At 38.5% G+C, this 26,830-nt stretch overlaps 12 non-coding genes across 12 annotated transcripts; all 12 read right to left on the bottom strand.

Moving 5' to 3' along the window:
* Positions 1–4,356: 4,356 nt before the first annotated feature.
* On the bottom strand, positions 4,357–4,429 carry TRNAR-ACG (transfer RNA arginine (anticodon ACG)). The gene has a single exon. It is a non-coding gene; the product is annotated as a tRNA-Arg (tRNA).
* A 511-nt stretch (positions 4,430–4,940) lies between these two features.
* On the bottom strand, positions 4,941–5,013 carry TRNAR-ACG (transfer RNA arginine (anticodon ACG)). The gene has a single exon. It is a non-coding gene; the product is annotated as a tRNA-Arg (tRNA).
* Positions 5,014–8,617: 3,604 nt separating this feature from the next.
* On the bottom strand, positions 8,618–8,690 carry TRNAR-ACG (transfer RNA arginine (anticodon ACG)). Its single transcript has one exon. It is a non-coding gene; the product is annotated as a tRNA-Arg (tRNA).
* Positions 8,691–12,961: 4,271 nt separating this feature from the next.
* TRNAR-ACG (transfer RNA arginine (anticodon ACG)) lies at positions 12,962–13,034 on the bottom strand. The gene has a single exon. It is a non-coding gene; the product is annotated as a tRNA-Arg (tRNA).
* Positions 13,035–13,545: 511 nt separating this feature from the next.
* On the bottom strand, positions 13,546–13,618 carry TRNAR-ACG (transfer RNA arginine (anticodon ACG)). Its single transcript has one exon. It is a non-coding gene; the product is annotated as a tRNA-Arg (tRNA).
* A 3,604-nt stretch (positions 13,619–17,222) lies between these two features.
* On the bottom strand, positions 17,223–17,295 carry TRNAR-ACG (transfer RNA arginine (anticodon ACG)). The gene has a single exon. It is a non-coding gene; the product is annotated as a tRNA-Arg (tRNA).
* A 1,142-nt stretch (positions 17,296–18,437) lies between these two features.
* TRNAR-ACG (transfer RNA arginine (anticodon ACG)) lies at positions 18,438–18,510 on the bottom strand. Its single transcript has one exon. It is a non-coding gene; the product is annotated as a tRNA-Arg (tRNA).
* Positions 18,511–19,651: 1,141 nt separating this feature from the next.
* Positions 19,652–19,724, bottom strand: TRNAR-ACG (transfer RNA arginine (anticodon ACG)). The gene has a single exon. It is a non-coding gene; the product is annotated as a tRNA-Arg (tRNA).
* A 511-nt stretch (positions 19,725–20,235) lies between these two features.
* Positions 20,236–20,308, bottom strand: TRNAR-ACG (transfer RNA arginine (anticodon ACG)). Its single transcript has one exon. It is a non-coding gene; the product is annotated as a tRNA-Arg (tRNA).
* A 2,301-nt stretch (positions 20,309–22,609) lies between these two features.
* TRNAR-ACG (transfer RNA arginine (anticodon ACG)) lies at positions 22,610–22,682 on the bottom strand. The gene has a single exon. It is a non-coding gene; the product is annotated as a tRNA-Arg (tRNA).
* Positions 22,683–24,452: 1,770 nt separating this feature from the next.
* TRNAR-ACG (transfer RNA arginine (anticodon ACG)) lies at positions 24,453–24,525 on the bottom strand. The gene has a single exon. It is a non-coding gene; the product is annotated as a tRNA-Arg (tRNA).
* A 2,226-nt stretch (positions 24,526–26,751) lies between these two features.
* On the bottom strand, positions 26,752–26,823 carry TRNAH-GUG (transfer RNA histidin (anticodon GUG)). The gene has a single exon. It is a non-coding gene; the product is annotated as a tRNA-His (tRNA).
* Between the last annotated feature and the right edge of the window lie 7 nt (positions 26,824–26,830).

Below are 26,830 nucleotides of genomic sequence, written 5' to 3'. Positions count from 1 at the left end.
GGCAACTTAAACGAGACATGTGGGAGTCGAACCTACAATCTTCTGATGTGTAGTCATACATGTTATCCATTGCGCCACTGGCCCAGCTGTTTTATACCATTTGGAGTGTTCATCATGTTTTTGAACCTGTTTCAAGCTATGATGGTTATTGAAGTATATACAGAATAAAATTTTGAGAGTTGACTGTACACTTGCTGCAGGGCTTATTTCCCATAAACATCTCACAAACAATTTTCTTTGTGACTGCAAAATGATCTTTTCAGCCTGTGATGAACTTGCTCAAAGTCCATTCATTTGAGTTACCTGTATTCAGGAATTTATGTCAGCTTTACAGATTTCAAGAAAATGATTCACAAAGAAATGATCAAGAAATGATTCAAAGTATAGAAAGATAGCTTCACAATAAGCAGTAAAGACAAATTGTGCAAGCACATTCAAAGAATCTGCTTAGTTTCTTCAATTGTCCTTACCTTCAATATTGTAAAGAAATGGATGTGTGAGAAATAAAATTAAAATGTTGTGAGCAGGCTTCGAACTGGGGTTGCTGCGGCCACAACGCAGAGTACTAACCACTACACGATCACGGCAACTTAAACGAGCCAGGTAGGAGTCGAACCTACAATCTTCTGATCTGTAGTCAGACGCATTATCCATTGCACCACTAGCCCAGCTGTCTTATGCCATTTGGAGTGTTCATCATGTTTTTGAACCTGTTTCAAGCTTTGATGGTTATTGAAGTATATACAGAATCAAATTTTGAGAGTTGACTGTACACTTGCTGCAGGGCTTATTTCCCATAAACATCTCACAAACAATTTTCTTTGTGACTGCAAAATGATCTTTTCAGCTTGTGATGAACTTGCTCAGAGTCCATTCATTTGAGTTTCCTGTATTCAGGAATTTATGTCAGCTTTACAGATTTCAAGAAAATGATTCACAAAGAAATGATCAAGAAATTATTCAAAGTATGGAAAGATAGCTTCACAGTAAGCAGTAAAGACAAATTGTGCAAGCACATTCAAAGAATCTGCTTAGTTTCTTCAATTGTCCTTACCTTCAATATTGTAAAGAAATGGATGTGTGAGAAATAAAATGAAAATTCCGTGATCCGGATACAAACCAGGGTTGCTGCGGCCACAATGCAGAGTACTAACCACTATACGACCACGGCAACTTAAACGAGACATGTGGGAGTCGAACCTACAATCTTCTGATGTGTAGTCATACATGTTATCCATTGCGCCACTGGCCCAGCTGTTTTATACCATTTGGAGTGTTCATCATGTTTTTGAACCTGTTTCAAGCTATGATGGTTATTGAAGTATATACAGAATAAAATTTTGAGAGTTGACTGTACACTTGCTGCAGGGCTTATTTCCCATAAACATCTCACAAACAATTTTCTTTGTGACTGCAAAATGATCTTTTCAGCCTGTGATGAACTTGCTCAAAGTCCATTCATTTGAGTTACCTGTATTCAGGAATTTATGTCAGCTTTACAGATTTCAAGAAAATGATTCACAAAGAAATGATCAAGAAATGATTCAAAGTATAGAAAGATAGCTTCACAATAAGCAGTAAAGACAAATTGTGCAAGCACATTCAAAGAATCTGCTTAGTTTCTTCAATTGTCCTTACCTTCAATATTGTAAAGAAATGGATGTGTGAGAAATAAAATTAAAATGTTGTGAGCAGGCTTCGAACTGGGGTTGCTGCGGCCACAACGCAGAGTACTAACCACTACACGATCACGGCAACTTAAACGAGCCAGGTAGGAGTCGAACCTACAATCTTCTGATCTGTAGTCAGACGCATTATCCATTGCACCACTAGCCCAGCTGTCTCATGCCATTTGGAGTGTTCATCATGTTTTTGAACCTGTTTCAAGCTTTGATGGTTATTGAAGTATATACAGAATCAAATTTTGAGAGTTGACTGTACACTTGCTGCAGGGCTTATTTCCCATAAACATCTCACAAACAATTTTCTTTGTGACTGCAAAATGATCTTTTCAGCCTGTGATGAACTTGCTCAAAGTCCATTCATTTGAGTTTCCTGTATTCAGGAATTTATGTCAGCTTTCCAGATTTCAAGGAAATGATGCACAAAGAAATGATCAAGAAATGATTCAAAGTGTGGAAAGATAGCTTCACAATAAGCAGTAAAGACAAATTGTGCAAGCACGTTCAAAGAATATGCTTAGTTTCTTCAATTATCCTTACCTTCAATATTGTAAAGAAATGGATGTGTGAGAAATAACATGAAAATGCCGTGACCCAGATTCGAACCGGGGTTGCTGCGGCCACAACGCAGAGTACTAACCACTATAGATTCACGGCAACTTAAAGAAGCCAGGTAGGAGTCGAACCTACAATCTTCTGATCTGTAGTTAGACGCATTATCCATTGCGCCACTGGCCCAGCCGCCTTATGCCACTTGGAGTGTTCATCATGTTTTTGAACCTGTTTCAAGCTTTGATGGTTATTGAAGTATATACAGAATCAAATTTTGAGAGTTGACTGTACACTTGCTGCAGGGCTTATTTCCCATAAACATCTCACAAACAATTTTCTTTGTAACTGCAAAATGATCTTTTCAGCCTGTGATGAACTTGCTCAAAGTCCATTCATTTGAGTTTCCTGTATTCAGGAATTTATGTCAGCTTTACAGATTTCAAGAAAATGATTCACAAAGAAATGATCAAGAAATGATTCAAAGTATGGAAAGAATGCTTCACAATAATCAGTAAAGACAAATTGTGCAAGCACATTCAAAGAATCTGCTTAGTTTCTTCAATTGTCCTTACTTTCAATACTGTAAAGAAATGGATGTGTGAGAAATAACATGAAAATGCCTTGACCCGGATTTGAACTGGGGTAGCTGCAGCCACAACGCAGAGTACTAACCACTATACGATCACGCAACTTAAACAAGCCAGGTAGGAGTCGAACCTACAGTCTTCTGATCTGTAGTCAGACGCGTTATCTATTGCACCACTGGCCCAGCTGTCTTATGCCATTTGGAGTGTTCATCATGTTTTTGAACCTGTTTCAAGCTTTGATGGTTATTGAAGTATATACAGAATCAAATTTTGAGAGTTGACACCTTTAAAAAGACTTTATGTTGAAACGCGTTGGTGGATCAAGGCAGAGACTGATACAGCGTGGAACCTTGAAGGGCAGAACAGCTGGACCGTGGAGGAGTTACACCCGGGATTAACCCTTTCATGTGCAACACATGCCTTGTATAGGCCCACTCTGGTACGCAGTTACTCTGTATGGTGGTGGATAACTTGTTGATTGTTATCTTATGAATTTTAAAAGTTTTAGAATAAATGGAAAAAATTGTTTTACGCTATGAGAGGCGTCTTTTCTAATCTCATTTGAGGTATCTTGGACGTCTATGTGAGAAGATATCAGAACGCGAATTATTGTCATCATTATTCCTTGCAAGAATCTGATGGACATTACGCTTTGGTGATATATATCCCAATTGGGGAGCGCTATTCATATTTTTTTGTTTCATATATGCATATAGGTTTGTGGTAACCTGTTGAGTAGCTGCACCCCTTGCATTTCAGCGCAGTTGATATATTTCTCTGTTTGGAACATTCAAAGAATCTGCTTAGTTTCTTCAATTGTCCTTAACTTCAATATTGTAAAGAAATGGATGTGTGAGAAATAAAATGAGAATTCCGTGATCTGGATACAAACCAGGGTTGCTGCGGCCACAATGCAGAGTACTAACCACTATACGACCATGGCAACTTAAACGAGACAGGTGGGAGTCGAACCTACAATCTTCTGATCTGTAGTTATACATGTTATCCATTGCGCCACTGGCCCAGCTGTTTTATCCCATTTGGAGTGTTCGTCATGTTTTTGAACCTGTTTCAAGCTATGATGGTTATTGAAGTATATACAGAATAAAATTTTGAGAGTTGACTGTACACTTGCTGCAGGGCTTATTTCCCATAAACATCTCACAAACAATTTTCTTTGTGACTGCAAAATGATCTTTTCAGCCTGTGATGAACTTGCTCAAAGTCCATTCATTTGAGTTTCCTGTATTCAGGAATTTTTGTCAGCTTTCCAGATTTCAAGAAAATGATTCACAAAGAAATGATCAAGAAATGTTTCAAAGTATGAAAAGATAGCTTCACAATAAGCAGTAAAGACAAATTGTGCAAGCACATTCAAAGAATCTGCTTAGTTTCTTCAATTGTCCTTACCTTCAATATTGTAAAGAAATGGATGTGTGAGAAATAAAATGAAAATGCCGTGACCCAGATTCGAACTTGGGTTGCTGCGGCCACAACGCAGAGTACTAACCACTATAGATTCACGGCAACTTAAACAAGCCAGGTAGGAGTCGAACCTACAATCTTCTGATCCGTAGTCAGACGCGTTATCCATTGCGCCACTGGCCCAGCCGCCTTATGCCACTTGGAGTGTTCATCATGTTTTTGAACCTGTTTCAAGCTTTGATGGTTATTGAAGTATATACAGAATCAAATTTTGAGAGTTGACTGTACACTTGCTGCAGGGCTTATTTCCCATAAACATCTCACAAACAATTTTCTTTGGGACTGCAAAATGATCTTTTCAGCCTGTGATGAACTTGCTCAGAGTTCATTCATTTGAGTTTCCTGTATTCAGGAATTTATGTCAGCTTTTCAGATTTCAAGGAAATGATGCACAAAGAAATGATCAAGAAATGATTCAAAGTATGGAAAGATAGCTTCAAAATAAGCAGTAAAGACAAATTTTGCAAGCACATTCAAAGAATCTGCTTAGTTTCTTCAATTGTCCTTACCTTCAATATTGTAAAGAAATGGATGTGTGAGAAATAAAATAAAAATGTCGTGACCAGGCTTCGAACTGGGGTTGCTGTGGCCACAACGCAGAGTACTAACCACTATACGATCACGGCAACTTAAACGAGCCAGGTAGGAGTCGAACCTACAATCTTCTGATCCGTAGTCAGACGCATTATCCATTGCGCCACTGGCCCAGCCGCCTTATGGCACTTGGAATGTTCATCATGTTTTTGAACCTGTTTCAAGCTTTGATGGTTATTGAAGTATATACATAATCAAATTTTGAGAGTTGACTGTACACTTGCTGCAGGGCTTATTTCCCATAAACATCTCACAAACAATTTTCTTTGTGACTGCAAAATGATCTTTTCAGCCTGTGATGAACTTGCTGAGAGTCCATTCATTTGAGTTTCCTGTATTCAGGAATTTATGTCAGCTTTCTAGATTTCATGAAAATGATTCACAAAGAAATGACCAAGAAATGATTCAAAGTATGGAAAGATAGCTTTACAAAAAGCAGTAAAGACAAATTGTGCAAGCACATTCAAAGAATCTGCTTAGTTTCTTCAATTGTCCTTACCTTCAATATTGTAAAGAAATGGATGTGTGAGAAATAACATGAAAATGACTTAATCTAGATTCAAACTGGGGTTGTTGCAGCCACAACGCAGAGTACTAACCACTATATGATCACGGTTTGCTGCTGCCACAACGCAGAGCACTAACCACTATACGATCACGGCAACTTAAATGAGCCACCTAGGAGTCAAACCTACAATCTTCCGCTCCGTAGTCAGACGCGTTATCCATTGCGCCACTGGCACAGCTGTCTTATGCCACTTGGAGTGTTCATCATGTTTTTGAACGTGTTTCAAGCTTTGATGGTTATTGAAGTATATGCAAAATCAAATTTTGAGAGTTGACTGTACACTTGCTGCAGAGCTTATTTCCCATAAACATCTCACAAACAATTTTCTTTGTGACTGCAAAATGATCTTTTCAGCCTGTGATGAACTTGCTCAGAGTCCATTCATTTGAGTTTCCTGTATTCAGGAATTTATGTCAGCTTTCCAGATTTCAAGAAAATGATTCACAAAGAAATGATTCAAAGTATGGAAAGATAGCTTCACAATAAGCAGTAAAGACAAATTGTGCAAGCACATTCAAAGAATCTGCTTAGTTTCTTCAATTGTCCTTACCTTCAATATTGCAAAGAAATGGATGTGTGAGAAATAACATGAAAATGACTTGACCTGGATTCAAACTGGGGTTACTGCTGCCACAAAGCAGAGTACTAACCACTATACGATCACAGGTTGCTGCTGCCACAACGCAGAGTACTAACCACTATACGATCACGGCAACTTAAACAAGCCAGGTAGGAGTCGAACCTACAATCTTCCGATCCGTAGCCAGACTCGTTATCCATTGCGCCACTGGCCCAGCTGTCTCATGCCATTTGGAGTGTTCATCATGTATTTTAACCTGTTTCAAGCTTTGATGGTTATTGAAGTATATACAGAATCAAATTTTGAGAGTTGACTGTACACTTGCTGCAGGGCTTATTTCCCATAAACATCTCACAAACAATTTTCTTTGTGACTGCAAAATGATCTTTTCAGCCTGTCATGAACTTGCTCAGAGTCCATTTATTTGAGTTTCCTGTATTCAGGAATTTATGTCAGCTTTCCAGATTTCAAGAAAATGATTCACAAAGAAATGATCATGAAATGATTCAAAGTATGGAAAGATAGCTTTACAATAAGCAGTAAAGACAAATTGTGCAAGCACATTCAAAGAATCTGCTCAATTTCTTCAATTGTCCTTACCTTGATTATTGTAAAGAAATGGATGTGTGAGAAAAAAAATGAAAATGCCATGACCCAGATTCGAACCAAGGTTGCTGCGGCCACAATACAGAGTACTAACCACTAAACGATCATGGCAACTTAAATGAGCCAGGTAGGAGTCGAACCTACAATCTTCCTCTCTGCAGTCAGACGCGTTATCCATTGCGCCACTGGCCCAGCTGTCTTATGCCTCTTGGAGTGTTCATCATGTTTTTGAACGTGTTTCAAGCTTTGATGGTTATTGAAGTATATGCAAAATCAAATTTTGAGAGTTGACTGTACACTTGCTGCAGGGCTTATTTCCCATAAACATCTCACAAACAATTTTCTTTGTGACTGCAAAATGATCTTTTCAGCCAATAATGAACTTGCTCAGAGTCCATTCATTTGCGTTTCCTGTATTCAGGAATTTATGTCAGCTTTCCAGATTTCATGAAAATGATTCACAAAGAAATGATCAAGAAATGATTCAAAGTATGGATAGATAGCTTTACAAAAAGCAGTAAAGACAAATTGTGCAAGCACATTCAAAGAATCTGCTTAGTTTCTTCAATTGTCCTTACCTTCAATATTGTAAAGAAATGGATGTGTGAGAAATAACATGAAAATGACTTGACCTGGATTCAAACTGGGGTTGCTGCTGCCACAACGCAGAGTACTAACCACTATACGATCACGGGTTGCTGCTGCCACAACGCAGAGTACTAACCACTATACGATCACGGCAACTTAAACGAGCCAGGTAGGAGTCGAACCTACAATCTTCTGAAACGTAGTGAGATGCATTATCCATTGCACCACTGGCCCAGCTGTCTAATGTCACTTGGAGTGTTCATCCTGTTTTTGAACCTGTTTCAAGCTTTGATGGTTATTGAAGTATATACAGAATCAAATTTTGAGAGTTGACTGTACACTTGCTGCAGGGCTTATTTCCCATAAACATCTCACAAACAATTTTCTTTGTGACTGCAAAATGATCTTTTCAGCCTGTGATGAACTTGCTCAAAGTCCATTAATTTGAGTTTCCTGTATTCAGGAATTTATGTCAGCTTTCCAGATTTCAAGAAAATGATTCACAAAGAAATGATCAAGAAATGATTCAAAGTGTGGAAAGATAGCTTCACAATAAGCAGTAAAGACAAATTGTGCAAGCACATTCAAAGAATCTGCTTAGTTTCTTCAATTGTCCTTACCTTCAATATTGTAAAGAAATGGATGTGTGAGAAATAACATGAAAATGCCATGACCCAGATTCGAACTGGGGTTGCTGCGGCCACAACGCACGGGACTAACCACTATAGATTCACGGCAACTTAAAGAAGCCAGGTAGGAGTCGAATCTACAATCTTCTGATCCGTAGTCAGACGCGTTATCCATTGCGCCACTGGCCCAGCTGCCTTATGCAACTTGGAGTGTTCATCATGTTTTTGAACCTGTTTCAAGCTTTGATGGTTATTGAAGTATATACAGAATCAAATTTTGAGAGTTGACTGTACACTTGCTGCAGGGCTTATTTCCCATAAACATCTCACAAACAATTTTCTTTGTGACTGCAAAATGATCTTTTCAGCCAATAATGAACTTGCTCAGAGTCCATTCATTTGCGTTTCCTGTATTCAGGAATTTATGTCAGCTTTCCAGATTTCATGAAAATGATTCACAAAGAAATGATCAAGAAATGATTCAAAGTATGGAAAGATAGCTTTACAAAAAGCAGTAAAGACAAATTGTGCAAGCACATTCAAAGAATCTGCTTAGTTTCTTCAATTGTCCTTACCTTCAATATTGTGTAGAAATGGATGTGTGAGAAATAACATGAAAATGACTTGACCTGGATTCAAACTGGGGTTGCTGCTGCCACAACGCAGAGTACTAACCACTATACGATCACGGGTTGCTGCTGCCACAACGCAGAGTACTAACCACTATACGATCACGGCAACTTAAACAAGCCAGGTAGGAGTCGAACCTACAATCTTCCGATCCGTAGTCAGACGCGTTATCCATTGCGCCACTGGCCCAGCTGTCTTATGTCACTTGGAGTGTTCATCATGTTTTTGAACCTGTTTCAAGCTTTGATGGTTATTGAAGTATATACAGAATCAAATTTTGAGAGTTGACTGTACACTTGCTGCAGGGCTTATTTCCCATAAACATCTCACAAACAATTTTCTTTGTAACTGCAAAATTATCTTTTAAGCCTGTGATGAACTTGCTCAGAGTCCGTTCATTTGAGTTTCCTGTATTCAGGAATTTATGTCAGCTTTCCAGATTTCAAGAAAATGATTCACAAAGAAATGATCAAGAAATGATTCAAAGTATGGAAAGAATGCTTCACAATAAGCAGTAAAGACAAATTGTGCAAGCACGTTCAAAGAATCTGCTTAGTTTCTTTAATTGTCCTTACTTTCAATACTGTAAAGAAATGGATGTGTGAGAAATAACATGAAAATGCCTTGACCCGGATTTGAACTGGGGTAGCTGCAGCTACAACGCAGAGTACTAACCACTATACGATCACGGCAACTTAAACAAGCCAGGTAGGAGTCGAACCTACAGTCTTCTGATCCGTAGTCAGACACGTTATCTATTGCACCACTGGCCCAGCTGTCTTATGCCATTTGGAGTGTTCATCATGTTTTTGAACCTGTTTCAAGCTTTGATGGTTATTGAAGTATATACAGAATCAAATTTTGAGAGTTGACTGTACACTTGCTGCAGGGCTTATTTCCCATAAACATCTCACAAACAATTTTCTTTGTGACTGCAAAATGATCTTTTCAGCTTGTGATGAACTTGCTCAGAGTCCATTCATTTGAGTTTCCTGTATTCAGGAATTTATGTCAGCTTTACAGATTTCAAGAAAATGATTCACAAAGAAATGATCAAGAAATTATTCAAAGTATGGAAAGATAGCTTCACAGTAAGCAGTAAAGACAAATTGTGCAAGCACATTCAAAGAATCTGCTTAGTTTCTTCAATTGTCCTTACCTTCAATATTGTAAAGAAATGGATGTGTGAGAAATAAAATGAAAATTCCGTGATCCGGATACAAACCAGGGTTGCTGCGGCCACAATGCAGAGTACTAACCACTATACGACCACGGCAACTTAAACGAGACATGTGGGAGTCGAACCTACAATCTTCTGATGTGTAGTCATACATGTTATCCATTGCGCCACTGGCCCAGCTGTTTTATACCATTTGGAGTGTTCATCATGTTTTTGAACCTGTTTCAAGCTATGATGGTTATTGAAGTATATACAGAATAAAATTTTGAGAGTTGACTGTACACTTGCTGCAGGGCTTATTTCCCATAAACATCTCACAAACAATTTTCTTTGTGACTGCAAAATGATCTTTTCAGCCTGTGATGAACTTGCTCAAAGTCCATTCATTTGAGTTACCTGTATTCAGGAATTTATGTCAGCTTTACAGATTTCAAGAAAATGATTCACAAAGAAATGATCAAGAAATGATTCAAAGTATAGAAAGATAGCTTCACAATAAGCAGTAAAGACAAATTGTGCAAGCACATTCAAAGAATCTGCTTAGTTTCTTCAATTGTCCTTACCTTCAATATTGTAAAGAAATGGATGTGTGAGAAATAAAATTAAAATGTTGTGAGCAGGCTTCGAACTGGGGTTGCTGCGGCCACAACGCAGAGTACTAACCACTACACGATCACGGCAACTTAAACGAGCCAGGTAGGAGTCGAACCTACAATCTTCTGATCTGTAGTCAGACGCATTATCATTGCACCACTAGCCCAGCTGTCTTATGCCATTTGGAGTGTTCATCATGTTTTTGAACCTGTTTCAAGCTTTGATGGTTATTGAAGTATATACAGAATCAAATTTTGAGAGTTGACTGTACACTTGCTGCAGGGCTTATTTCCCATAAACATCTCACAAACAATTTTCTTTGTGACTGCAAAATGATCTTTTCAGCCTGTGATGAACTTGCTCAAAGTCCATTCATTTGAGTTTCCTGTATTCAGGAATTTATGTCAGCTTTCCAGATTTCAAGGAAATGATGCACAAAGAAATGATCAAGAAATGATTCAAAGTGTGGAAAGATAGCTTCACAATAAGCAGTAAAGACAAATTGTGCAAGCACGTTCAAAGAATATGCTTAGTTTCTTCAATTATCCTTACCTTCAATATTGTAAAGAAATGGATGTGTGAGAAATAACATGAAAATGCCGTGACCCAGATTCGAACCGGGGTTGCTGCGGCCACAACGCAGAGTACTAACCACTATAGATTCACGGCAACTTAAAGAAGCCAGGTAGGAGTCGAACCTACAATCTTCTGATCTGTAGTTAGACGCATTATCCATTGCGCCACTGGCCCAGCCGCCTTATGCCACTTGGAGTGTTCATCATGTTTTTGAACCTGTTTCAAGCTTTGATGGTTATTGAAGTATATACAGAATCAAATTTTGAGAGTTGACTGTACACTTGCTGCAGGGCTTATTTCCCATAAACATCTCACAAACAATTTTCTTTGTAACTGCAAAATGATCTTTTCAGCCTGTGATGAACTTGCTCAAAGTCCATTCATTTGAGTTTCCTGTATTCAGGAATTTATGTCAGCTTTACAGATTTCAAGAAAATGATTCACAAAGAAATGATCAAGAAATGATTCAAAGTATGGAAAGAATGCTTCACAATAATCAGTAAAGACAAATTGTGCAAGCACATTCAAAGAATCTGCTTAGTTTCTTCAATTGTCCTTACTTTCAATACTGTAAAGAAATGGATGTGTGAGAAATAACATGAAAATGCCTTGACCCGGATTTGAACTGGGGTAGCTGCAGCCACAACGCAGAGTACTAACCACTATACGATCACGCAACTTAAACAAGCCAGGTAGGAGTCGAACCTACAGTCTTCTGATCTGTAGTCAGACGCGTTATCTATTGCACCACTGGCCCAGCTGTCTTATGCCATTTGGAGTGTTCATCATGTTTTTGAACCTGTTTCAAGCTTTGATGGTTATTGAAGTATATACAGAATCAAATTTTGAGAGTTGACACCTTTAAAAAGACTTTATGTTGAAACGCGTTGGTGGATCAAGGCAGAGACTGATACAGCGTGGAACCTTGAAGGGCAGAACAGCTGGACCGTGGAGGAGTTACACCCGGGATTAACCCTTTCATGTGCAACACATGCCTTGTATAGGCCCACTCTGGTACGCAGTTACTCTGTATGGTGGTGGATAACTTGTTGATTGTTATCTTATGAATTTTAAAAGTTTTAGAATAAATGGAAAAAATTGTTTTACGCTATGAGAGGCGTCTTTTCTAATCTCATTTGAGGTATCTTGGACGTCTATGTGAGAAGATATCAGAACGCGAATTATTGTCATCATTATTCCTTGCAAGAATCTGATGGACATTACGCTTTGGTGATATATATCCCAATTGGGGAGCGCTATTCATATTTTTTTGTTTCATATATGCATATAGGTTTGTGGTAACCTGTTGAGTAGCTGCACCCCTTGCATTTCAGCGCAGTTGATATATTTCTCTGTTTGGAACATTCAAAGAATCTGCTTAGTTTCTTCAATTGTCCTTAACTTCAATATTGTAAAGAAATGGATGTGTGAGAAATAAAATGAGAATTCCGTGATCTGGATACAAACCAGGGTTGCTGCGGCCACAATGCAGAGTACTAACCACTATACGACCATGGCAACTTAAACGAGACAGGTGGGAGTCGAACCTACAATCTTCTGATCTGTAGTTATACATGTTATCCATTGCGCCACTGGCCCAGCTGTTTTATACCATTTGGAGTGTTCGTCATGTTTTTGAACCTGTTTCAAGCTATGATGGTTATTGAAGTATATACAGAATAAAATTTTGAGAGTTGACTGTACACTTGCTGCAGGGCTTATTTCCCATAAACATCTCACAAACAATTTTCTTTGTGACTGCAAAATGATCTTTTCAGCCTGTGATGAACTTGCTCAAAGTCCATTCATTTGAGTTTCCTGCATTCAGGAATTTTTGTCAGCTTTCCAGATTTCAAGAAAATGATTCACAAAGAAATGATCAAGAAATGTTTCAAAGTATGAAAAGATAGCTTCACAATAAGCAGTAAAGACAAATTGTGCAAGCACATTCAAAGAATCTGCTTAGTTTCTTCAATTGTCCTTACCTTCAATATTGTAAAGAAATGGATGTGTGAGAAATAAAATGAAAATGCCGTGACCCAGATTCGAACTTGGGTTGCTGCGGCCACAACGCAGAGTACTAACCACTATAGATTCACGGCAACTTAAACAAGCCAGGTAGGAGTCGAACCTACAATCTTCTGATCCGTAGTCAGACGCGTTATCCATTGCGCCACTGGCCCAGCCGCCTTATGCCACTTGGAGTGTTCATCATGTTTTTGAACCTGTTTCAAGCTTTGATGGTTATTGAAGTATATACAGAATCAAATTTTGAGAGTTGACTGTACACTTGCTGCAGGGCTTATTTCCCATAAACATCTCACAAACAATTTTCTTTGTGACTGCAAAATGATCTTTTCAGCCTGTGATGAACTTGCTGAGAGTCCATTCATTTGAGTTTCCTGTATTCAGGAATTTATGTCAGCTTTTCAGATTTCAAGGAAATGATGCACAAAGAAATGATCAAGAAATGATTCAAAGTATGGAAAGATAGCTTCAAAATAAGCAGTAAAGACAAATTTTGCAAGCACATTCAAAGAATCTGCTTAGTTTCTTCAATTGTCCTTACCTTCAATATTGTAAAGAAATGGATGTGTGAGAAATAAAATAAAAATGTCGTGACCAGGCTTCGAACTGGGGTTGCTGTGGCCACAACGCAGAGTACTAACCACTATACGATCACGGCAACTTAAACGAGCCAGGTAGGAGTCGAACCTACAATCTTCTGATCCGTAGTCAGACGCATTATCCATTGCGCCACTGGCCCAGCCGCCTTATGCCACTTGGAATGTTCATCATGTTTTTGAACCTGTTTCAAGCTTTGATGGTTATTGAAGTATATACATAATCAAATTTTGAGAGTTGACTGTACACTTGCTGCAGGGCTTATTTCCCATAAACATCTCACAAACAATTTTCTTTGTGACTGCAAAATGATCTTTTCAGCCTGTGATGAACTTGCTGAGAGTCCATTCATTTGAGTTTCCTGTATTCAGGAATTTATGTCAGCTTTCTAGATTTCATGAAAATGATTCACAAAGAAATGACCAAGAAATGATTCAAAGTATGGAAAGATAGCTTTACAAAAAGCAGTAAAGACAAATTGTGCAAGCACATTCAAAGAATCTGCTTAGTTTCTTCAATTGTCCTTACCTTCAATATTGTAAAGAAATGGATGTGTGAGAAATAACATGAAAATGACTTGATCTAGATTCAAACTGGGGTTGTTGCAGCCACAACGCAGAGTACTAACCACTATATGATCACGGTTTGCTGCTGCCACAACGCAGAGCACTAACCACTATACGATCACGGCAACTTAAATGAGCCAGCTAGGAGTCAAACCTACAATCTTCCGCTCCGTAGTCAGACGCGTTATCCATTGCGCCACTGGCACAGCTGTCTTATGCCACTTGGAGTGTTCATCATGTTTTTGAACGTGTTTCAAGCTTTGATGGTTATTGAAGTATATGCAAAATCAAATTTTGAGAGTTGACTGTACACTTGCTGCAGAGCTTATTTCCCATAAACATCTCACAAACAATTTTCTTTGTGACTGCAAAATGATCTTTTCAGCCTGTGATGAACTTGCTCAGAGTCCATTCATTTGAGTTTCCTGTATTCAGGAATTTATGTCAGCTTTCCAGATTTCAAGAAAATGATTCACAAAGAAATGATTCAAAGTATGGAAAGATAGCTTCACAATAAGCAGTAAAGACAAATTGTGCAAGCACATTCAAAGAATCTGCTTAGTTTCTTCAATTGTCCTTACCTTCAATATTGCAAAGAAATGGATGTGTGAGAAATAACATGAAAATGACTTGACCTGGATTCAAACTGGGGTTACTGCTGCCACAAAGCAGAGTACTAACCACTATACGATCACAGGTTGCTGCTGCCACAACGCAGAGTACTAACCACTATACGATCACGGCAACTTAAACAAGCCAGGTAGGAGTCGAACCTACAATCTTCCGATCCGTAGTCAGACTCGTTATCCATTGCGCCACTGGCCCAGCTGTCTCATGCCATTTGGAGTGTTCATCATGTATTTTAACCTGTTTCAAGCTTTGATGGTTATTGAAGTATATACAGAATCAAATTTTGAGAGTTGACTGTACACTTGCTGCAGGGCTTATTTCCCATAAACATCTCACAAACAATTTTCTTTGTGACTGCAAAATGATCTTTTCAGCCTGTCATGAACTTGCTCAGAGTCCATTTATTTGAGTTTCCTGTATTCAGGAATTTATGTCAGCTTTCCAGATTTCAAGAAAATGATTCACAAAGAAATGATCATGAAATGATTCAAAGTATGGAAAGATAGCTTTACAATAAGCAGTAAAGACAAATTGTGCAAGCACATTCAAAGAATCTGCTCAGTTTCTTCAATTGTCCTTACCTTGATTATTGTAAAGAAATGGATGTGTGAGAAAAAAAATGAAAATGCCATGACCCAGATTCGAACCAAGGTTGCTGCGGCCACAATACAGAGTACTAACCACTAAACGATCATGGCAACTTAAATGAGCCAGGTAGGAGTCGAACCTACAATCTTCCTCTCTGCAGTCAGACGCGTTATCCATTGCGCCACTGGCCCAGCTGTCTTATGCCTCTTGGAGTGTTCATCATGTTTTTGAACGTGTTTCAAGCTTTGATGGTTATTGAAGTATATGCAAAATCAAATTTTGAGAGTTGACTGTACACTTGCTGCAGGGCTTATTTCCCATAAACATCTCACAAACAATTTTCTTTGTGACTGCAAAATGATCTTTTCAGCCAATAATGAACTTGCTCAGAGTCCATTCATTTGCGTTTCCTGTATTCAGGAATTTATGTCAGCTTTCCAGATTTCATGAAAATGATTCACAAAGAAATGATCAAGAAATGATTCAAAGTATGGATAGATAGCTTTACAAAAAGCAGTAAAGACAAATTGTGCAAGCACATTCAAAGAATCTGCTTAGTTTCTTCAATTGTCCTTACCTTCAATATTGTAAAGAAATGGATGTGTGAGAAATAACATGAAAATGACTTGACCTGGATTCAAACTGGGGTTGCTGCTGCCACAACGCAGAGTACTAACCACTATACGATCACGGGTTGCTGCTGCCACAACGCAGAGTACTAACCACTATACGATCACGGCAACTTAAACGAGCCAGGTAGGAGTCGAACCTACAATCTTCTGAAACGTAGTGAGATGCATTATCCATTGCACCACTGGCCCAGCTGTCTAATGTCACTTGGAGTGTTCATCCTGTTTTTGAACCTGTTTCAAGCTTTGATGGTTATTGAAGTATATACAGAATCAAATTTTGAGAGTTGACTGTACACTTGCTGCAGGGCTTATTTCCCATAAACATCTCACAAACAATTTTCTTTGTGACTGCAAAATGATCTTTTCAGCCTGTGATGAACTTGCTCAAAGTCCATTAATTTGAGTTTCCTGTATTCAGGAATTTATGTCAGCTTTCCAGATTTCAAGAAAATGATTCACAAAGAAATGATCAAGAAATGATTCAAAGTGTGGAAAGATAGCTTCACAATAAGCAGTAAAGACAAATTGTGCAAGCACATTCAAAGAATCTGCTTAGTTTCTTCAATTGTCCTTACCTTCAATATTGTAAAGAAATGGATGTGTGAGAAATAACATGAAAATGCCATGACCCAGATTCGAACTGGGGTTGCTGCGGCCACAACGCACGGGACTAACCACTATAGATTCACGGCAACTTAAAGAAGCCAGGTAGGAGTCGAATCTACAATCTTCTGATCCGTAGTCAGACGCGTTATCCATTGCGCCATTGGCCCAGCTGCCTTATGCAACTTGGAGTGTTCATCATGTTTTTGAACCTGTTTCAAGCTTTGATGGTTATTGAAGTATATACAGAATCAAATTTTGAGAGTTGACTGTACACTTGCTGCAGGGCTTATTTCCCATAAACATCTCACAAACAATTTTCTTTGTGACTGCAAAATGATCTTTTCAGCCAATAATGAACTTGCTCAGAGTCCATTCATTTGCGTTTCCTGTATTCAGGAATTTATGTCAGCTTTCCAGATTTCATGAAAATGATTCACAAAGAAATGATCAAGAAATGATTCAAAGTATGGAAAGATAGCTTTACAAAAAGTAGTAAAGACAAATTGTGCAAGCACATTCAAAGAATCTGCTTAGTTTCTTCAATTGTCCTTACCTTCAATATTGTGTAGAAATGGATGTGTGAGAAATAACATGAAAATGACTTGACCTGGATACAAACTGGGGTTGCTGCTGCCACAACGCAGAGTACTAACCACTATACGATCACGGGTTGCTGCTACCACAACGCAGAGTACTAACCACTATACGATCACGGCAACTTAAACAAGCCAGGTAGGAGTCGAACCTACAATCTTCCGATCCGTAGTCAGACGCGTTATCCATTGCGCCACTGGCCCAGCTGTCTCATGCCATTTGGAGTGTTCATCATGTTTTTTTAACCTGTTTCAAGCTTTGATGGTTATTGAAGTATATACAGAATCAAATTTTGAGAGTTGACTGTACACTTGCTGCAGGGCTTATTTCCCATAAACATCTCACAAACAATTTTCTTTGTGACTGCAAAATGATCTTTTCAGCCTGTCATGAACTTGCTCAGAGTCCATTTATTTGAGTTTCCTGTATTCAGGAATTTATGTCAGCTTTCCAGATTTCAAGAAAATGATTCACAAAGAAATGATCAAGAAATGATTCAAAGTATGGAAAGATAGCTTTACAATAAGCAGTAAAGACAAATTGTGCAAGCACATTCAAAGAATCTGCTCAGTTTCTTCAATTGTCCTTACCTTCATTATTGTAAAGAAATGGATGTGTGAGAAAAAAAATGAAAATGCCATGACCCAGATTCGAACCAAGGTTGCTGCAGCCACAATCCAGAGTACTAACCACTATACGATCATAGCAACTTAAATGAGCCAGCTAGGAGTCGAACCTACAATCTTCCGCTCTGTAGTCAGATGCGTTATCCATTGCGCCACTGGCCCAGCTGTCTTATGCTACTTGGAGTGTTCATCATGTTTTTGAACGTGTTTCAAGCTTTGATGGTTATTGAAGTATATGCAAAATCAAATTTTGAGAGTTGACTGTACACTTGCTGCAGGGCTTATTTCCCATAAACATCTCACAAACAATTTTCTTTGTGACTGCAAAATGATCTTTTCAGCCAATAATGAACTTGCTCAGAGTCCATTCTTTTGCGTTTCCTGTATTCAGGAATTTATGTCAGCTTTCCAGATTTCATGAAAATGATTCACAAAGAAATGATCAAGAAATGATTTAAAGTATGGAAAGATAGCTTTACAAAAAGCAGTAAAGACAAATTGTGCAAGCACATTCAAAGAATCTGCTTAGTTTCTTCAATTGTCCTTACCTTCAATATTGTAAAGAAATGGATGTGTGAGAAATAACATGAAAATGACTTGACCTGGATTCAAACTGGGGTTGCTGCTGCCACAACGCAGAGTACTAACCACTATACGATCACGGGTTGCTGCTGCCACAACGCAGAGTACTAACCACTATACGATCACGGCAACTTAAACAAGCCAGGTAGGAGTCGAACCTACAATCTTCTGATCCGTAGTCAGACGCGTTACCCATTGCGCCACTGGCCCAGCTGTCTCATGCCATTTGGAGTGTTCATCATGTTTTTGAACCTGTTTCAAGCTTTGATGGTTATTGAAGTATATACAGAATCAAATTTTGAGAGTTGACTGTACACTTGCTGCAGGGCTTATTTCCCATAAACATCTCACAAACAATTTTCTTTGTGACTGCAAAATGATCTTTTCAGCCTGTGATGTACTTGCTCAGAGTCCATTCATTTGAGTTTCCTGTATTCAGGAATTTATGTCAGCTTTCCAGAATTCAAGAAAATGAATCACAAAGAAATGATCAAGAAATGATTCAAAGTATGGAAAGATAGCTTCAAAATAAGCAGTAAAGACAAATTGTGCAAGCACATTCAAAGAATCTGCTTAGTTTCTTCAATTGTCCTTACCTTCAATATTGTAAAGAAATGGATGTGTGAGAAATAAAATGAAAATGTCGTGACTAGGCTTCGAACTGGGGTTGCTGCGGCCACAACGCAGAGTACTAATCACTATACGATCACGGCAACTTAAACGAGCCTTGTAGGAGTCGAACCTACAATCTCCCGCTCCGTAGTCAGACGCGTTATCCATTGCGCCACTGGCCCAGCTGTCTTATGCCACTTGGAGTGTTCATCATGTTTTTAAACGTGTTTCAAGCTTTGATGGTTATTGAAGTATATGCAAAATCAAATTTTGAGAGTTGACTGTACACTTGCTGCAGGGCTTATTTCCCATAAACATCTCACAAACAATTTTCTTTGTGACTGCAAAATGATCTTTTCAGCCAATAATGAACTTGCTCAGAGTCCATTCATTTGCGTTTCCTGTATTCAGGAATTTATGTCAGCTTTCCAGATTTCATGAAAATGATTCACAAAGAAATGATCAAGAAATGATTCAAAGTATGGAAAGATAGCTTTACAAAAAGCAGTAAAGACAAATTGTGCAAGCACATTCAAAGAATCTGCTTAGTTTCTTCAATTGTCCTTACCTTCAATATTGTAAAGAAATGGATGTGTGAGAAATAACATGAAAATGACTTGACCTGGATTCAAACTGGGGTTGCTGCTGCCACAACGCAGAGTACTAACCACTATACGATCACGGGTTGCTGCTGCCACAACGCAGAGTACTAACCACTATACGATCACGGCAACATAAACAAGCCAGGAAGGAGTCGAACCTACAATCTTCTGATCCGTAGTCAGACGCGTTACCCATTGCGCCACTGGCCCAGCTGTCTCATGCCATTTGGAGTGTTCATCATGTTTTTTAACCTGTTTCAAGCTTTGATGGTTATTGAAGTATATACAGAATCAAATTTTGAGAGTTGACTGTACACTTGCTGCAGGGCTTATTTCCCATAAACATCTCACAAACAATTTTCTTTGTGACTGCAAAATGATCTTTTCAGCCTGTGATGAACTTGCTCAGAGTCCATTTATTTGAGTTTCCTATATACAGGAATTTATGTCAGCTTTCCAGATTTCAAGAAAATGATTCACAAAGAAATGATCAAGAAATGATTCAAAGTATGGAAAGATAGCTTCACAATAAGCAGTAAAGACAAATTGTGCAAGCACATTCAAAGAATCTGCTTAGTTTCTTCAATTTTCCTTACCTTCAATATTGTAAAGAAATGGATGTGTGAGAAATAAAATGAAAATGCCATGACCCAGATTCGAACCGGGGTTGCTGCAGCCACAACGCAGAGTACTAACCACTATAGATTCACGGCAACTTAAACAAGCCAGGTAGGAGTCGAACCTACAATCTTCTGATCCGTAGTCAGACGCGTTATCCATTGCGCCACTGGCCCAGCCGCCTTATGCCACTCGGAGTGTTCATCATGTTTTTGAACCTGTTTCAAGCTTTGATGGTTATTGAAGTATATACAGAATCAAATTTTGAGAGTTGACTGTACACTTGCTGCAGGGCTTATTTCCCATAAACATCTCACAAACAATTTTCTTTGTGACTGCAAAATGATCTTTTCAGCCTGTGATGTACTTGCTCAGAGTCCATTCATTTGAGTTTCCTGTATTCAGGAATTTATGTCAGCTTTCCAGAATTCAAGAAAATGAATCACAAAGAAATGATCAAGAAATGATTCAAAGTATGGAAAGATAGCTTCAAAATAAGCAGTAAAGACAAATTGTGCAAGCACATTCAAAGAATCTGCTTAGTTTCTTCAATTGTCCTTACCTTCAATATTGTAAAGAAATGGATGTGTGAGAAATAAAATGAAAATGTCGTGACTAGGCTTCGAACTGGGGTTGCTGCGGCCACAACGCAGAGTACTAATCACTATACGATCACGGCAACTTAAACAAGCCTTGTAGGAGTCGAACCTACAATCTCCCGCTCCGTAGTCAGACGCGTTATCCATTGCGCCACTGGCCCAGCTGTCTTATGCCACTTGGAGTGTTCATCATGTTTTTGAACGTGTTTCAAGCTTTGATGGTTATTGAAGTATATGCAAAATCAAATTTTGAGAGTTGACTGTACACTTGCTGCAGGGCTTATTTCCCATAAACATCTCACAAACAATTTTCTTTGTGACTGCAAAATGATCTTTTCAGCCAATAATGAACTTGCTCAGAGTCCATTCATTTGCGTTTCCTGTATTCAGGAATTTATGTCAGCTTTCCAGATTTCATGAAAATGATTCACAAAGAAATGATCAAGAAATGATTCAAAGTATGGAAAGATAGCTTTACAAAAAGCAGTAAAGACAAATTGTGCAAGCACATTCAAAGAATCTGCTTAGTTTCTTCAATTGTCCTTACCTTCAATATTGTAAAGAAATGGATGTGTGAGAAATAAAATGAAAATGTCGTGACCAGGCTTCGAACTGGGGTTGCTGCGGCCACAACGCAGAGTACTAATCACTATACGATCACGGCAACTTAAACGAGCCAGGTAGGAGTCGAACCTACAATCTTCTGAAACGTAGTGAGATGCATTATCCATTGCACCACTGGCCCAGCCGTCTAATGTCACTTGGAGTGTTCATCCTGTTTTTGAACCTGTTTCAAGCTTTGATGGTTATTGAAGTATATACAGAATCAAATTTTGAGAGTTGACTGTACACTTGCTGCAGGGCTTATTTCCCATAAACATCTCACAAACAATTTTCTTTGTGACTGCAAAATGATCTTTTCAGCCTGTGATGAACTTGCTCAGAGTCCATTAATTTGAGTTTCCTGTATTCAGGAATTTATGTCAGCTTTCAAGAAAATGATTCACAAAGAAATGATAAAGAAATGATTCAAAGTGTGGAAAGATAGCTTCACAATAAGCAGTAAAGACAAATTGTGCAAGCACATTCAAAGAATCTGCTTAGTTTCTTCAATTGTCCTTACCTTCAATATTGTAAGGAAATGGATGTGTGAGAAATAACATGAAAATGCCATGACCCAGATTCGAACCGGGGTTGCTGCGGCCACAACGCAGAGGACTAACCACTACATATTCACGGCAACTTAAAGAAGCCACGTAGGAGTCGAATCTACAATCTTCTGATCCGTAGTCAGACGCGTTATCCATTGCGCCACTGGCCCAGCTGCCTTATGCAACTTGGAGTGTTCATCATGTTTTTGAACCTGTTTCAAGCTTTGATGGTTATTGAAGTATATACAGAATCAAATTTTGAGAGTTGACTGTACACTTGCTGCAGGGCTTATTTCCCATAAACATCTCACAAACAATTTTCTTTGTGACTGCAAAATGATCTTTTCAGCCTGTCATGAACTTGCTCAGAGTCCATTTATTTGAGTTTCCTGTATTCAGGAATTTATGTCAGCTTTCCAGATTTCATGAAAATGATTCACAAAGAAATGATCAAGAAATTATTCAAAGTATGGAAAGATAGCTTTACAAAAAGCAGTAAAGACAAATTGTGCAAGCACATTCAAAGAATCTGCTTATTTTCTTCAATTGTCCTTACCTTCAATATTGTAAAGAAATGGATGTGTGAGAAATAACATGAAAATGACTTGACCTGGATTCAAACTGGGGTTGCTGCTGCCACAACGCAGAGTACTAACCACTATACGATCACGGGTTGCTGCTGCCACAACGCAGAGTACTAACCACTATACGATCACAGCAACTTAAACAAGCCAGGTAGGAGTCGAACCTACAATCTTCTGATCCGTAGTCCGACGCGTTATCCATTGCGCCACTGGCCCAGCTGTCTCTTGCCATTTGGAGTGTTCATCATGTTTTTTAACCTGTTTCAAGCTTTGATGGTTATTGAAGTATATACAGAATCAAATTTTGAGAGTTGACTGTACACTTGCTGCAGGGCTTATTTCCCATAAAAATCTCACAAACAATTTTCTTTGTGACTGCAAAATGATCTTTTCAGCCTGTGATGAACTTGCTGAGAGTCCATTCATTTGAGTTTCCTGTATTCAGGAATTTATGTCAGCTTTCCAGATTTCATGAAAATGATTCAAAAAGAAATGACCAAGAAATGATTCAAAGTATTGAAAGATAGCTTTACAAAAAGCAGTAAAGACAAATTGTGCAAGCACATTCAAAGAATCTGCTTAGTTTCTTCAATTGTCCTTACCTTCAATATTGTAAAGAAATGGATGTGTGAGAAATAAAATGAAAATGCCATGACCCAGATTCGAACCAAGGTTGCTGCGGCCACAATACAGAGTACTAACCACTATACGATCACGGCAACTTAAATGAGCCAGCTAGGAGTCGAACCTACAATCTTCTGCTCCTTAGTCAGACGCGTTATCCATTGCGCCACTGGCCCAGCTGTCTTATGCTACTTGGAGTGTTCATCATGTTTTTGAACCTGTTTCAAGCTTTGATGGTTATTGAAGTATATACAGAATCAAATTTGAGAGTTGACTGTACACTTGCTGCAGGGCTTATTTCCCATAAACATCTCACAAACAATTTTCTTTGTGACTGCAAAATTATCTTTTCAGCCAATAATGAACTTGCTGAGAGTCCATTCATTTGAGTTTCCTGTATTCAGGAATTTATGTCAGCTTTCCAGATTTCAAGAAAATGATTCACAAAGAAATGATCAAGAAACGATTAGAAGTATGGAAAGATAGCTTTACAATAAGCAGTAAAGACAAATTGTGCAAGCACATTCAAAGAATCTGCTTAGTTTCTTCAATTGTCCTTACCTTCAATATTGTAAAGAAATGGATGTGTGAGAAATAACATGAAAATGACTTGATCTAGATTCAAACTGGGGTTGCTGCAGCCACAACGTGGAGTACTAACCACTATATGATCACGGGTTGTTGCTGCCACAACGCAGAGCACTAACCACTATACGATAACGGCAACTTAAATGAGCCAGCTAGGAGTCAAACCTACAATCTTCCGCTCCGTAGTCAGATGCGTTATCCATTGCGCCACTGGCCCAGCTGTCTTATGCCACTTGGAGTGTTCATCATGTTTTTTAACCTGTTTCAAGCTTTGATGGTTATTGAAGTATATACAGAATCAAATTTTGAGAGTTGACTGTACACTTGCTGCAGGGCTTATTTCCCATAAACATCTCACAAACAATTTTCTTTGTGACTGCAAAATGATCTTTTCAGCCAATAATGAACTTGCTCAGAGTCCATTCATTTGCGTTTCCAGTATTCAGGAATTTATGTCAGCTTTCCAGATTTCATGAAAATGATTCACAAAGTAATGATCAAGAAATGATTCAAAGTATGGAAAGATAGCTTTACAAAAAGCAGTAAAGACAAATTTTGCAAGCACATTCAAAGAATCTGCTTAGTTTCTTCAATTGTCCTTACCTTCAATATTGTAAAGAAATGGATGTGTGAGAAATAACATGAAAATGACTTGACCTGGATTCAAACTGGGGTTACTGCTGCCACAACGCAGAGTACTAACCACTATACAATCACGGGTTGCTGCTGCCACAACGCAGAGTACTAACCACTATACGATCACAGCAACTTAAACAAGCCAGGTAGGAGTCGAACCTACAATCTTCCGATCCGTAGTCAGATGCGTTTTCCATTGCGCCACTGGCCCAGCTGTCTCATGCCATTTGGAGTGTTCATCATGTTTTTTAACCTGTTTCAAGCTTTGATGGTTATTGAAGTATATACAGAATCAAATTTTGAGAGTTGACTGTACACTTGCTGCAGGGCTTATTTCCCATAAACATCTCACAAACAATTTTCTTTGTGACTGCAAAATGATCTTTTCAGCCTGTCATGAACTTGCTCAGAGTCCATTTATTTGAGTTTCCTGTATTCAGGAATTTATGTCAGCTTTCCAGATTTCAAGAAAGTGATTCACAAAGAAATGATCAAGAAATGATTCAAAGTATAGAAAGATAGCTTTACAATAAGCAGTAAAGACAAATTGTGCAAGCACATTCAAAGAATCTGCTTAGTTTCTTCAATTTTCCTTACCTTCATTATTGTAAAGAAATGGATGTGTGAGAAATAAAATGAAAATGCCATGACCCAGATTCGAACCAAGGTTGCTACGGCCACAATACAGAGTACTAACCACTATACGATCACGGCAACTTAAGTGAGCCAGCTAGGAGTCGAACCTACAATCTTCCGCTCCATAGTCAGACGCGTTATCCATTGCGCCACTGGCCCAGCTGTCTTATGCCACTTGGAGTGTTCATCATGTTTTTGAACGTGTTTCAAGCTTTGATGGTTATTGAAGTATATGCAAAATCAAATTTTGAGAGTTGACTGTACACTTGCTGCAGGGCTTATTTCCCATAAACATCTCACAAACAATTTTCTTTGTGACTGCAAAATGATCTTTTCAGCCAATAATGAACTTGCTCAGAGTCCATTAATTTGCGTTTCCTGTATTCAGGAATTTATGTCAGCTTTCCAGATTTCATGAAAATGATTCACAAAGAAATGATCAAGAAATGATTCAAAGTATGGAAAGATAGCTTTACAAAAAGCAGTAAAGACAAATTGTGCAAGCACATTCAAAGAATCTGCTTAGTTTCTTCAATTGTCCTTACCTTCAATATTGTAAAGAAATGGATGTGTGAGAAATAACATGAAAATGACTTGACCTGGATTCAAACTAGGGTTGCTGCTGCCACAACGCAGAGTACTAACCACTATACGATCACGGGTTGCTGCTGCCACAATGTAGAGTACTAACCACTATACGATTACGGCAACTTAAACGAGCCAGGTAGGAGTCGAACCTACAATCTTCTGAAACGTAGTGAGGTGCATTATCCATTGCACCACTGGCCCAGCTGTCTAATGTTAATTGGAGTGTTCATCCTGTTTTTGAACCTGTTTCAAGCTTTGATGGTTATTGAAGTATATACAGAATCAAATTTTGAGAGTTGACTGTACACTTGCTGCAGGGCTTATTTCCCATAAACATCTCACAAACAATTTTCTTTGTGACTGCAAAATGATCTTTTCAGCCTGTGATGAACTTGCTCAAAGTCCATTAATTTGAGTTTCCTGTATTTAGGAATTTATGTCAGCTTTCCAGATTTCAAGAAAATGATTCACAAAGAAATGATCAAGAAATGATTCAAAGTGTGGAAAGATAGCTTCACAATAAGCAGTAAAGACAAATTGTGCAAGCACATTCAAAGAATCTGCTTAGTTTCTTCAATTGTCCTTACCTTCAATATTGTAAAGAAATGGATGTGTGAGAAATAACATGAAAATGCCATGACCCAGATTCGAACCGGGGTTGCTGCAGCCACAACGCAGAGGACTAACCACTATAGATTCACGGCAACTTAAAGAAGCCAGGTAGGAGTCGTATCTACAATCTTCTGATCCGTAGTCAGACGCGTTATCCATTGCGCCACTGGCCCAGCTGCCTTATGCAACTTGGAGTGTTCATCATGTTTTTGAACCTGTTTCAAGCTTTGATGGTTATTGAAGTATATACAGAATCAAATTTTGAGAGTTGACTGTACACTTGCTGCAGGGCTTATTTCCCATAAACATCTCACAAACAATTTTCTTTGTGACTGCAAAATGATCTTTTCAGCCTGTGATGAACTTGCTCAGAATCCATTTATTTGAGTTTCCTGTATTCAGGAATTTGTCAGCTTTCCAGATTTCAAAAAATGATTCACAAAGAAATGATCAAGAAATGATTCAAAGTATGGAAAGATAGCTTTACAAAAAGCAGTAAAGACAAATTGTGCAAGCAAATTCAAAGAATCTGCTTAGTTTCTTCAATTGTCCTTACCTTCAATATTGTAAAGAAATGGATGTGTGAGAAATAAAATGAAAATGCCGTGACCCGGATTCGAACCAGGGTTGCTGCGGCCACAACGCAGAGCACTAACCACTATACGATCACGGCAACTTAA

Source organism: Pseudophryne corroboree, chromosome 6, assembly GCF_028390025.1.
Source record: "Pseudophryne corroboree isolate aPseCor3 chromosome 6, aPseCor3.hap2, whole genome shotgun sequence".
Classification (NCBI taxonomy): Eukaryota; Metazoa; Chordata; class Amphibia; order Anura; family Myobatrachidae; genus Pseudophryne; species Pseudophryne corroboree.
The sequence above is the reverse complement of the archived record's forward strand: the minus strand, read 5'-3'. Positions and strand labels throughout refer to the sequence as shown.